We start from the raw sequence: 13,057 nt of genomic DNA on the forward strand, positions 1-13,057 counted from the left end.
TGGCTGCCGTTTAACCCCTTTGCTTCTTTAGGAGCATTCGCAGCTGAACTAGATTTAATGCTACATGCATCCCACTTCACAAGAACTTTGATAAAGGTGTGTTGCTTGTTTGTGGATCTACCAGTTTCAGGAAGTATTGTAGCGTTCTTCATGCGTTACTTGAAAGAAGGGGAAACGCAAACACAGAAAAGGCTCTCTGCCTACAAAGCTATCCCATGGCGCATGGGGAGGGCAGGTCCTGGAGGCGCCCTGTAACTTCAGGGGCGGGGCCTAATTCACGGACCCACAGCCCCTTTGTATCCATGTTGCCCTTTTAGGTGGGTAAAGCATGAAGAGAGCTGCAGTGTTGCATTTGTAAGAATGAGATCTGCAGCCTGAGCTAAAGTAAGTTTAATTATTCATATAAGCTTCAATAAATAAATGATTTATCAACTAAGTTTAGAAGTAGGTAAAAACAAAATTACAGAAGGAAGAAGAATTATTCGTTTCTAGATTTTTTTATGCCTCGTAGCAGGCATAATTTTAAAATCTTCTTCCAGCCAAGGGCAAAATGTATGTGATCCAGCTCCCCTCCCGCATTAAAAGGTTGGGAACAACTTTTCTGAAGTGATTTGGGGAGAAACTGAACATTTAGGCTGTATCTTTTCTGCACTATTATAGTGTGTTTTTGCCTGTACAAAAATCTGGAGCATTCTCAAGGCCATTTGTGGACTTTGGAGGCTGCCTAGCCTCTCGCCTCTCCTTGAGCTTCTGAGGACCTTCTATGGCCACTGTGGCTGCAAAGCTACAAAGCACCAATGCTGGACTTCTATTGACTTGAAGTTGAAATAAGCATTCCCTTTTGCTTTCTGAGCTCACAAAGCTTTGGGAAAATGGCAGACTAAAGGGATGAAACAAGTTTAAATAGCAGTTGCATTCCCACAAGTGCTGCAATATTTAATCAATTAATTGGTTAAGATCAATTGGTTAAACATTGGCTTCTATGCAGTGCTTGGGCAAGAGGGAAGCCTCTCAAGTACCAAACTTTCTTTTCTGCTGTTCCCTTTCTGTAACCTCTGAACCTCATGAAAACATCTCTAGGGGACCTTACTGAACAGTGGGGGCTATGTTATTTGGGGCTACAGAGAAAAGGAGAATGGTCTGAATCTGGTTGAGGAACTTTGTGAAAGTTTCCTCTGTCCAGTTTCAGGAAATTCCCCTTCCCACTGCAACCCTGTAGCCCACACAGCTCAGGAGCTGCTCCACCTCCACCTGGAGAGAGTTGACTGCAGCAGAGGAGGAGGAGAAGAGAAAGATCAGCTAGCTACATAAACTGTCTTGTGCTCATGGAACAGTTGAATACAACCCATTGTTTTTAACACTGGTGCTTATACAAATTTCACATGGCAGGTCCCATTTTAAGATGCATTCTCCTTTATGTCATATAAAAGATATTCAATTGTTGCTTTGGATTCAACTCTGATGTCACTTTTTCCTTCTGTCCCTTGGCCCACACTGGCCTCCCCAATCACTGCCAGCAACATGGAACTCAGCTAAAGGTAAAGAGTAAAGGGACCCCTGACAGTTAAGTCCAGTCGCGAATGACTCAGGGGTTGCGGCACTCATCTCGCTTTACAGGTCGAGGGAGCTGACGTATGTCTGCTTCCACAGACAGTTTTTCCGGGTCATGTGGCCAGCATGACTAAGCCGCTTCTGGCAAAGCCAGAGCAGCGCATGGAAATGCCGTTTACCTTCCCGCTGGAGCGGTATCTATTTATCTACTTGCACTGGTGTGCTTTCGAACTGCTAAGTTGGCAGGAACTGGGACTGAACAGTGGGAGCTCGCCCTGTTGCAGTGCTTTGAACCGCCAACCTTCCGATCGGCAAGTCCAAGCAGCACAGTGATTTAAACCACAGCTCTACCCACGTCCCTGGGACAGCTATACAGCTGCAAATAAAAGGCTTTAAGTGTGTTTAAAGTGCAATATACAATGTGATACTAGGTGGCAATTGTGAGCCATATGGAAAATTCAATGTATTTTAAAAACGCTTTAAAAAAAAAAACATTTTCAAAGCAACCAACTAACCTTTGGAAATAACTCTCGTAGTAGACTTTCCTGGACAATGAAAATGCCTTTGTTGCATATTCACTGTGCATTCTACAGAGGCAGAATGAGGAAGTTGGTACAGAAATTAAGAGAAGTTAGCTCTTGGTATAAATAGCTGTGGTGACTGTGGGGGACAGCAGCACTGGTTTGTATTTTAAGACATGCAGACCTAAGAATATCTTGTGAAAATAAGCCTGAAACTATTCACCACAATGAATTCCTCAACACTGAAACCACCATATAATCTAAAATAGATATTCTTGCATGCATTGACATTGGTAATCTGATAACCCTACAGTATTATCTACAGTGCTCAACGCAGAGCACTGTGATTTGCAAGCAAACGTGCAACTGTGATGTGCTGGTAACAGGATACTTCTCATTCATGTGGCTCTTGAATTTCTGTGCTTTTCTATTTAGTCCTTCCATCTCCAGCAGATCCATAGCGCGAGCACACACACACACACACGTGCACACCCAAATACTACAGAAGTAGCAGAAGAGTTGGCTGTTGTGTTTTGTCTCTACACACACAAAGGCTTTCTTTTTTGGAACCCTGATGCCCATGCAATGGGAAAATGTGAGTAGATTAGGGTCATGGCAGGGAGAAGTGGGGATTAGTCCAGATCCTGTGCTTGCTCAGGTGTTGGTTCTGCTCTGACTCAAGGTGACGTGAGTAAAAACAGCCCCGCTGGAGTCAACGGATAGCCCAGGGCAACGGCCTTCCATCCTCACATCCACACCAGGGGATCAGATTCCAACAAACTCAGCACACAGCTGAAGCCCAGGACTAAAACTACATAGGTCTCAGTAAGGGAACACAGTGCGTGTCTCTACTGGAAGTATTTTGTCTGGCATAGCATAGAATCAAAACTGTGCTGTGCCAGCATTAGCCCAGCCCTAGCGGCCCACCAGTATAGCAGGAACTGTAGCACCAGCCTCTTAGAAAGCTCTGCTAGAAGTTCATGTTTCGGTCAGAAATTCAGGAAGCTGCACTTTATATTTTTGTCCAGACTTGGCTTTCTATCATCACAGTTCCTCATCTAAAAATAATATCATGAACTTCAGCAATAAATATTGAAATGAATTCGCTCATTTAAGCTTTAATTAAATGGCTGTAGCTGTGCTGCAGTGAAGGAAGAAGGAAACAATATTGTCATAAATCCTAAATGAAAAAGGTGACCTCACCTCTCCTTCACAGATCATTTTTGTGTGTGTGGAACAGTTTACAATAATGTGTAAATGCTGCGATTTACTGTTTAGAGACCCCTTTTCACAGGCAAAATGGGAGTGAGACATTCTAATTTTATGACTTTTTTGTAATCCCATTTCTCTGGCAAGAAGCTCAGACTGGTATACATGCTTTTCTCCCTCCCATTTAATCCTCACAACAACCTTGTGAGGCAGCTTAGGCTGACAGAGTGATAGGCCTAAAGTTACTCACTAAGCTCCATGGTTATGTGGAAATGTGAACCAGGTTTGCGAACCTGTCCTCGTCTGTCATTCTGGAAACTATATAGGCTGGCATAAATGGTTTGGGGAAGGTAGACAGAATTATTCTCACTTGAAAATACTTGCACACACACAACAATCTCTAAACAATAAAATGTATTTGCCTCTTTGTTTTTAATTCAGCCTTGTACATAAAGTTACTAACCTGCTAAGAAGTAGCTTGTGCTTCAATTCTGAATAAACAAAAGAAGAGCCCCTCTGTCTCTATGACTAAGATGGAAATACAAGATACTAGACTCCTAGCAGGCTAGTAAGAGGGGGACAGCCTTCTACTACTAAACAGGCTGACAGAGGAGGAAGAGAGTTGATGGATCTGCACCCCTTACATCACACTTAGTAATGTTGGAGAATTCCACCAGAAATTGAAACGAGCAGAAATAGCTGCAATTCATATGTTCACCCAAGGTTAGGAACAGAAATCATGCAAGAAAACACAGATAATATTTGCTATCCTTGTTTTTTCTCTCTGCAAATATTCTGTAAATAATTACATTATTTTCTGCATTTTTGTTTCCCTTCCATTGACATGCATTGAAATTATGTAATTATTTATGTTATTTTGAACCATAGTAAATGGCAAGATAAATAACATAGATTTCAATGGAAGTCAAACTGTAGCAGAACAGAAACAGAGCTGATTGCGGTGAATGCAGGGTCCGGTGGAAATTCCTGTTTTCTTACATCCCTAGTCACAGCCAGCACGGAAATCCAAGTTAGATAGTCAGAAAAATTGAGAAATTCCTCCCCCAGCCCATTAATTTGCCTACATGTACTTCCTAGTCACCTATGACTATGAGGTGAGGATAAATCCATGCTATATATGTACAGGACACAGTTGTACATTTCTCTCTCTCTCTCTCACTCACACACACACGAACACGGGTCACCCCAGTTTCCAAAAAGTATGTGTTATTATGTAGGTTCATGTTTGGATTTACAGTGGATGAGGTTCAAATAACATTCTACCTCTTCATTTTTTAAATCTTTATTTTGATTATAATTCTTTTTGTTTTTTAAAAATGACATGGGTGGTTCTATAAAAGGCTTATCACGCTTTTAATTTCATTTCATTTTTGTCAGTGTCAGCCATGAAAAGGAATGCATATGCTGTGGCTGTGATTTGTGTGGTGCAGCTGGGGCCTCTGAGCCGAATTCACCATTTCTTGTGGATTTGAGAGGCTCATCTGGGAAGCCACTTAAGCAGCCCAGTTCCCGTGAGAGAACTGATAATGGTCAGTGAAAACAATAATCCCAAAGGCCTAAGGGGATAACAACCAGTCAATAACATGACTCCCATTCTTGAAACTTAATCATGAAATGACATCCTTAACATTTAGAGGAGGTTATTTTTCTAAATGTGTCTGTGGCAGGCAAGGCATTAGATAGGTGCATAATGAAAAATAGGCATGGGAACGTGATAAGATAAATACATCAGAAGAAATGTGGGTTGTTTATGTTGTAATTATTTTCTCAAGTGGTCTTGTTGTTGCACAAGAGTTTTCCAGCTTTCCAGACATACTGCTCACATTTACACAGAATTACACATTTACATAGCTTAGCATAAATATTAAAACATACTGGTTTCTTATGGTTATAGATCATGGTTAAGGAGGAGCGATATTAATCACAGTCTCAGGTTCAAATAACATTCTAAGCCACTGTTCTAAGGCAATACTTGGCTTAGCTGCCATCCCACACTGACCTAAAAAGCCAGAGGAGGAGTAAAACAGAAACAAGCCACTGTAACCACCTCCCCAACTGATAAGGAATTAGATGTTTTAATTCCTAAAGGCATATAGAAACTGTAGTTTCCATATCACTTAATGTAAATAACCATTGTTAAAGTGCAAGAATGGAAGTAGCTAACCACATATATCAGAGCTATGGTTGCCAGGTGGAAAACAAAAGTCCTGTTGCTGCAGCAGGTAGGAAAAATGGGTTGTGCACAGGGTGCAGTGGAGAACAAAGGGGGTGATGTAGTGTCTGCATCTTTTACTGCCTTTTGAAACACTTTGAAGGAGTAGACATTATCTCCATGGGACCGAGATAGCCCTTAGTCAAAGCTCATGCACTCAAAACAAGGCATCAACAGATGTAACGGCTTGTAGACAAGCAGTTATAAGAGATTGTACCCTGTCAACAAATTCTTAATGTAAACCCTAGCAGCTAAATTAAAGCAATGCACTGCTTTATCTCTGTGCTGATCTTCAAACAGTCGTCAGAGTCGATGGGCTTGGAGGCTACCCTGAAAAGGCACCCACTTTGGGTTCTCTAACTTTGTCAAAACCTAGACAAAACAAAAATAACTCTCTTGGACTATTTCTTGTATTTATTCTCAACAGAACTGACTCATAATGCAAGGCAAAACTCTACACTAGTTGCCTTTCTTGCTTCTGTGTATTTTATACTGGTGCTGTTTGTTCCTGTTCCTAAAAATCCTCTTGGATGACTTTGCAGGCTGGTTCAGGGCTAGCTTCCTGAATGCCCAGAATTTCTTTTTGTACTCCTGGAAGCTTCAGCCAGCCTCCTTTTGTTCTTGCTGCTCCATCTACCTCTACCATCACCTCTTAACTGTATAGAAAGCAAACCTGAACGGGAGCTGTGTTGTCAGCTTTCCCATAGGCTTTTGTGGGTCCCCTCCCCCTTGCCTCATTGGCCAACAGCTTTTAGCTTGGCTCAGCTGACAGGGAGTGGATATAGGTCAGTATAGCAATGTGGAATTGACTCGTTGTTCTCATTCCTGAATCCAGCTTTGTTTAATCTGGCACTTTGCCAGCTCTATAAAGTCTCTACACTAGGCTCCTATGCAACAAACAGGACAGCAGAGGCAGAGCTGCAGAGATCGGCAGCGGCAGCACTGAACTAATCTTTTTTTTCTCAGTAGGAAAGGAAACGAAAAACTGAGACAACTTTAAAAACACACACGCAAACATTTAAGCTGTCTCAATCAAAAAACCCCAAAAAATTAAAGACCGCTGCTGAGTTAAACGAGAAGCCCTGTCACAATACTTTCTGCATAAGCACAAAGAAGATCAGTGTGTGAGAGTGTGAGGGACTGGTGGATTCTTGTTGGCCTCTTCCCGCAACACACACACACACACCCCAAAATCGGGTCACTGGCTCAGAAGTTCATTACAGTGCATTGAGACAGCAAGGATTGAAAGTTCTTTTTACTTTTAGCAAATGTCTTGCAGTTTAAGGGCTAGCCCTCATTTGAAAAGGTTGTGCTTTATTGCAGTCCCTTACAGTACCAATTCTGCAGAATGGATATAAATACTGTCTAAAGGCCTTTTGCTTTGAATTGTTTATCTTTGCCCCTAAACTTCGATCCTAGCTGTGTAATCCTAGCGGCGAGATTTTTTTTGTTTTTAAATGTGTGTTTTGTTTCATTTTTTAAAGTTTTTTAAAGTTGAGCAGTTTTTGCTGGTCTGTTGTTTGTTATCAAAAGCTCCTTTGGGAGGGATAGAAAATAATAATAATAATAATAGTTGTTATTATTATTATTATTATTTATTATCCAGTGAAGTAGTCATAGAAATTGTGCCATTTTAAAATAATAATTGTGTATTATGTACATGAAAGGGGCCAGATAATAATATTTTTAAATTTCCTGGGGGCAAATATGTGAAGATAGTGGATCTTGGTTGGGGGTGAAGTGTTTGTGGCCTTGCTAGAATGGAAATCTGGGGTATGAGTGGGGAGAAAATGAATAAAGAGCAGATGTAGAAATGGCAGTTTGGGTGATGAAAGGAGAAGCAGTGAGGGTTGGCTGGATGGAGATAAAGCAGCATAGAATATCAAGGAAGGCCTGGACGCCATTAGCTCACCAGGCACACACAAACTAGAATATGTTTAAGATTGAGAGCCTCTAGCTTAGGAGGCTTCCTGCTGTTCAAGTGGTCACCCTCCAACTCATGGAGAGGGATGAAAGTAGCAGTGGGGAACAGAGCTAGCACACTCGGCCATGTGCCCCCCTACATTCACAGAACCAGAATATTATTATTATTAATTTATTTAATTTATATACAGCCCTATACCCACAGGTCTCCTGCCAAGTAGTCAGGAGAATTTTACCACACATCAAGTGGAACCTGAGTTGTTTGGCAGCCAGCTTCCCATGTGGTTACATGTGCACTGTGGTAAGTTACCACTTTGTATGGAGTTGTTTGTAACATATCTACGTTAGTAACAAAAGAGGAGACAGCTTTTTTGCTCAACCAGCTGTGCTGTGTATTCACAACTCCATTGAAAAAAAGGCTTTCAAGGCCAGACTCCGCATGCCCAGATTGATCTTGCTCAGCCAAGACTGTGGCTGCGATAAACCAACAGAATACGCCTGGCTTAACCAAACAACCTTCTAAACTGGCGTCTCCTTTTACCCCTCTCCTTTTCCTTCCATTCAGTGGCTGTAAGCTGTTTGGCACTGACTGCTCCTTGGTGCTCCCTTTCTGTATTATGCAATTAAAATGCCCTGTTCATCCATGGTGCTATCTAATCTAACTCAGGCCATTTCTAGAGTCCCTGTTCTGTCATCACCATCTTTTGTTTGGCCCCATTTACAGAGAGTGTACTTTACTCAGCAGATAATTGGCTCATGCTGTGCCTGATAAAAGTATTTTCTTCTGCTTTGGATCAACTGACCTGGACAGAAGTCATAACTCACGGATATTTCTGTCTGTATCCATGGGAAGGGGACTGCCTTTATTTATTTCCTCCTTTGCATTGGAGATATTGTTCACACTGGGTGCGTTTCTCCACATTTTCAACAGCTGTAACCAGCCGTGTGCCTTCACATTTTAGAGAAATGCCAGGCATTATAACCGGAGTGTCACCTAATGGTGTTTTGTCAGGAATTGTTGTCCTGTTTCTAAGACTTGATTGGGCTGGCCATGACTGGGATTGATGAAGCCTGCGGTAGGAAGAGCACAAGAAATAGCCTTCACCTGCAGGCACAGTTGATGGATATTCTCTCCTGTCCTCCAAATGTATGTAGCTTCATCCAGAGAAGGGGGACGTGAAACAGACAGCCCACTCCACCCACTCAGCTGGGCCCAACTGCCATTTGGTTCCTTCTTCTGCAACTGCCACCCATTAGCATCCTTTCCACCTGGCTGCAGCAGAGGGACAGGTGGAAGAGTGCTGCACACACTATCATCTCAGCTGAGAAACTAGCTGCCATTTGGCTCTTCCTCTTACAGGACTCATCGGTGGTCATTTCCAGCTGGTCTATTTTTTTTTAATATAAAAAAGATACAATTTTATGAAGAGTTTTTGCCTGGATTTTGCTTAGGTTTTCCTGTCTCCTCTTCTCCTCATTACTACAGGCAAGGACTGTGCTGTTGATAGTTAATCTTCGTACATCTCCAGTTGTTACTGGACTATAACTCTCATCATCCGTAGTCACTTGCCATGCTCACTGGGGCTGATGGGAGTTGTATTTCAGCAGCATCTGGAGGACCAGAGGTTCCACACACTTAATTTTAGGCACATTGGATAACCACCCAAAGTTAGATAAACTCAGAGTAGGCCTATTGCTTTAGTGCATCTACTTTGAGTATGCCTTAATTTTGTTATGTTTATAAGCAGTTCTGGATTCTGAGCCCTCACACAGCAGAAAACAAAAAAACCCTGTTTGATTTTGAAAGCAGTTGAACAGAAACTGCCAGCTCCACCTGGCTAGCAAGGGAACAGGTTTGTTTGTAGTCTAAAATTGGGGCCTCCAGATGGGCAGGACTGCCACTAGCTCATGGGCCCCCCATAAATAAAAATACATAGCTAACTGAGGTTCTTCCCCCCCAACCAAAAATCCTGGCTACACCCATGCACTAGCCTCACAATTGCTAGTGTGGGAAATAGGCTTAGAGCATACTGTATTTCCCAAAAGTTGCTGCTAAAGAGCATTTCCTCTTTTTCCCTCTGAAGAGAGAAGGAAAGCTACCCTGAAGATAGGGTGATGTGGCCTTAGAGATACCGTGGAGTCATGTGCTTAAGGAAGAGTCACAAGTGCAGCCCTTATTAGCTCCTGCAACTGTATTACAGACAGATGCTTATCAGTTCAGCACAGAAGATACATTGAGTCTCATGGTTAGGTTTTTCAAGGCTAGAAGGAAGTTAGTGAGATAAAAAAACAGGACTGGAAGCTCTTCTGGTTGTTATGTTTAGCTCATTACTTACTGGAAAGATAATATTTCCCTTAGCTGAACTTTCCTGTGAATTTAAGTTAACAGAAGCAGCCTCACATAGAGTTCATCAGAGTAATCTAATTAGAATTTTCCAGGGTATGAATGGCAAAGGCCAGATCTTTATGTTGTATGTACCCACTTTCTGAAGCTGTGATACCAGGCCAAGATGTGAGCCCATGCCTTCAGAGGGAGGGTGATCCTATTGGGACTCCATTGCTTACCTATTTCCTAATTAACAGGCCATGAATATCTTTGTCTCATCAGGATGCAGCTTCAGTTTATTGGCTGGCCTGCACCTCATACCAGTTATTTAATGAGCTTCAGTGGCTGGTAGTGGATCATTCTGAGTTTGTGTACATTGTAATAAATTAACATATGCAAAGAAGCGATGCTCAGAATTTGTTTTTTGTTGGCTTTAGTTTTGTTTACTGCTAACTAAATTGGAAAGTCAGTTAACTTACTGGAGTTGATTTCAAGAATGTTTGGCAGGTCTGTAGTAAGGTTGCCAAAATTCAGCAATTGCCTAGTAAAACTTAATAGTATAGAGAAAAACTATTCCAAATTGCGCTTAATTTCTGCTCTTAATAATGTCATCTATATGTTTCCACAAAAGCCTATGCCATGATAAATTTGTTAGCCTTATGTTGCCACAATTATTTCTCAGTGTCTAGCTGGCTCATAATTTACACTACAGATTTGTATTTCATATATTGAGGATCAGATCACACTTCTAAGAGCCAAAAGTAAGGACTATGAAACTGACAATGGACATGGCTAATTTTTTTACAAGGATTCAGGAAATAATTTATAGATGAAAGGAAATCAAGGCCCTAATATCTGAAATATAGCTGGAACTATAGAAAGTTGAGATATTAGGAAAATACTGAGTGAGGCAAATAGCCCCGAGCTGTGGAAAGACATATAAAGATACTGTGTTTCTTAGTATGTCTGTATCACAGTTAGAGTAAACTTTAATAAAATTATGCATGTAGGGCAAATAGCTCTGAGGTAGAGCTTTTTGAGGCTTGATGGCTGCATTCCCTAACGGATCACTTTCTGGGGGCCACAAGACAGTGGTGGGTGGAGCAATACATGTGGCTCTTAGCTTTGCAAGGTAGGCTATAGTCCATCCACCCAAAAGCCAGAGGTTCCTACTTGTACATCTCCCCACCCAAGCAATCAAGAAGCATTATCACAGTACAAGGACATGTGTCAGCTGGGCAAAAAAGGGGAGGTGTCAAGGTGTGGAGCAGTGAGGGGTGTGGCCTATAGAGAGTCCCAAGGGCCAGAGAAGCCTGGAGGGCTGAGGTTCCCCAGCGCTGTATAGATGTTAGCATGTGCTTAACTCACATTGAAATCAATGGGAGATCAAAGTGGTTAATAGTGAAATCACCGCGTTGGGTTGCCTCAAACTACTCAGGACTTACTGGTAGCATTTTCCCTGAAAAAACTAAGAAATATCAACAATGTTTGTGTCGTTTATATTAATGTAGGTACAAGAAATACAACAAATACAGCAAATACAACAAAGCAGGTAAAGGTAAAGGAAAAACAAATAATGCCCAGGTTTGCATGGAGAGAGAGATTCCTGTAGTATTTTTTAGGACTTTGCGGGGGCGGGGGGGGTTAGCCATGTAGAAGAAAATCTTCATAGTTGTGAAACATGGCAAAACATGACAACCTTACATTACAAAAGCAGGAATTTATAGTAGGAATCAAAACACAGTGTCAGATAGTCCAAAAGGTACATACAATATGGCTAGTATTTTATTTTTAAAGCTTTTTTTCTTTTTTAAAAAAGCAAAGGTATTACTTCCTCAGTCATAGCTCTTTATTTACAGTTCTTAATTTTGGTTCCCATGGACATGGATCATCTCTTTTTTTTATCTTACGTTTTGTAAAGCTCTCTTGACTATTAACCTGCTCACATTTGGTGCCTATAGCCAATGCTGTTTTTCTAGCAAAAAAGGTGCTGGAACTCACCATGAACACCTTCCTCTTTCTCTTATAATGACAATGGCACCCATCTAAGAGGTGCCAGAACTGAGTTCTGGTGAGTTCTGGCTGAAAAAAAAGCCCTGCCTATAGCAATGATGCAGAAAATGGTGGGTTTTCTGTTGCCATAAGTGAGAGAGCAAACGTCCATTAACTCATGGCCAGCTGCCGAAGAGGACAGGGCTCCTACAGCTTAAATGGTTGTGAAGAACACGGGATTTCAGCAACTGTATCTTGCATGAAATCCCCTCTTCTACACAACTGTAAAAAGAGGAGTCCTGTGTTTTTGCATCTGGCCACCCTAATCACCAGAGATAGTTCATTTTTAGAATTGAGGATGGCCAATCAGTAATTTAGCTAGGGGTAGCTAATGTGGTTCCCACCCACCACCCACAAAATGTTGAGACTGCAATTCCCATAATCCCCAGCCATAGTCCAACAGTATCTGGAGGCCACCATGTTGACTGTCACCGAGGTAGGTAGATACAGAGGCTGGCAGTATTCCTTCTATGTAAGCAGGAAGTAAAAAAACAACACAGTCTACTTCAAAGATGGTAATTAACTGATATTTTGGTGAATTGTGGAGTTGCCCTTAGAAGCCCTGTATCTAATATAATGATAACATTTTTGATACAATTTTTTTTTTTAATAATGAGAGCTTAATAGGAAGAAAGTAGCAGGGGACTGAGCAACTTAAGTGTTGGAATATTAAGGACCAGCTGAGGAGTTGAAAGTGCTGCAGCAGTGATACTTGTGGTTAAGTCTTTCCATGCTTTGTTCTGAAATGGCTGAGAGCAGTTTGGCAGCGCCACTCTGGCCAAGAACTCTTTGTTCAGAGAGAAAGTTATGCTTTGTATTCCTAAATTGACGGGCAGCGTGTTTTTTATCTGTCCCAGTCAACCAAAAGCAGTTGCCTTAGTAGAAACTGTGAACATTAAACAAAATTAAAGAATCCAACTCATTAATATAATATTTTAAAATTTAGTTTGTATAGATCTTTTTCAAGAGCAGTGCAGACTGCAATTGAAAAATAAAAACTTTGATTTCTACAGTTAAGACAACTTTTTTGCTGTAGATTATGATCCTGTTCCAGTGACCTTTAAGCACTTTTAAGTCTTTTCAATTTCCATAGAAAAGTATAGCATGTTAAAATCTCTTCCAGTGGAATAAATGGGATTCAAGCGTAGTAAACTTTGGCTGTCATTAAACTGGATGGTAATTACAGTACTCTCCTCAGTTGTTTTGCACCCAGTCAGAGGGATGCAGCAGGGAACCAGGCAG

The 13,057-nt window shown here is 41.4% G+C and overlaps 1 protein-coding gene and 1 long non-coding RNA gene across 5 annotated transcripts in view; both read left to right on the forward strand.

The window, feature by feature from the left end:
- Positions 1 to 13,057, forward strand: part of FOXO3 (forkhead box O3) — a 119,820-nt gene that overhangs the window by 35,227 nt on the left and 71,536 nt on the right. The gene's annotated exons all lie outside the window — the stretch shown is intronic.
- LOC310704374 overlaps positions 1 to 13,057 on the forward strand; it is a 29,230-nt gene that overhangs the window by 11,657 nt on the left and 4,516 nt on the right. Inside the window, exon 2 of the long non-coding RNA XR_014524743.1 lies at positions 1 to 12,921. This exon is cut by the window's left edge and continues 5,739 nt beyond it. This is a non-coding gene — a long non-coding RNA (uncharacterized lncRNA). The remainder of the gene's footprint in view (positions 12,922 to 13,057) is intronic.

Source organism: Podarcis liolepis, assembly GCF_965112155.1.
Source record: "Podarcis liolepis genome assembly, chromosome: 3".
NCBI lineage: Eukaryota > Metazoa > Chordata > Lepidosauria > Squamata > Lacertidae > Podarcis > Podarcis liolepis.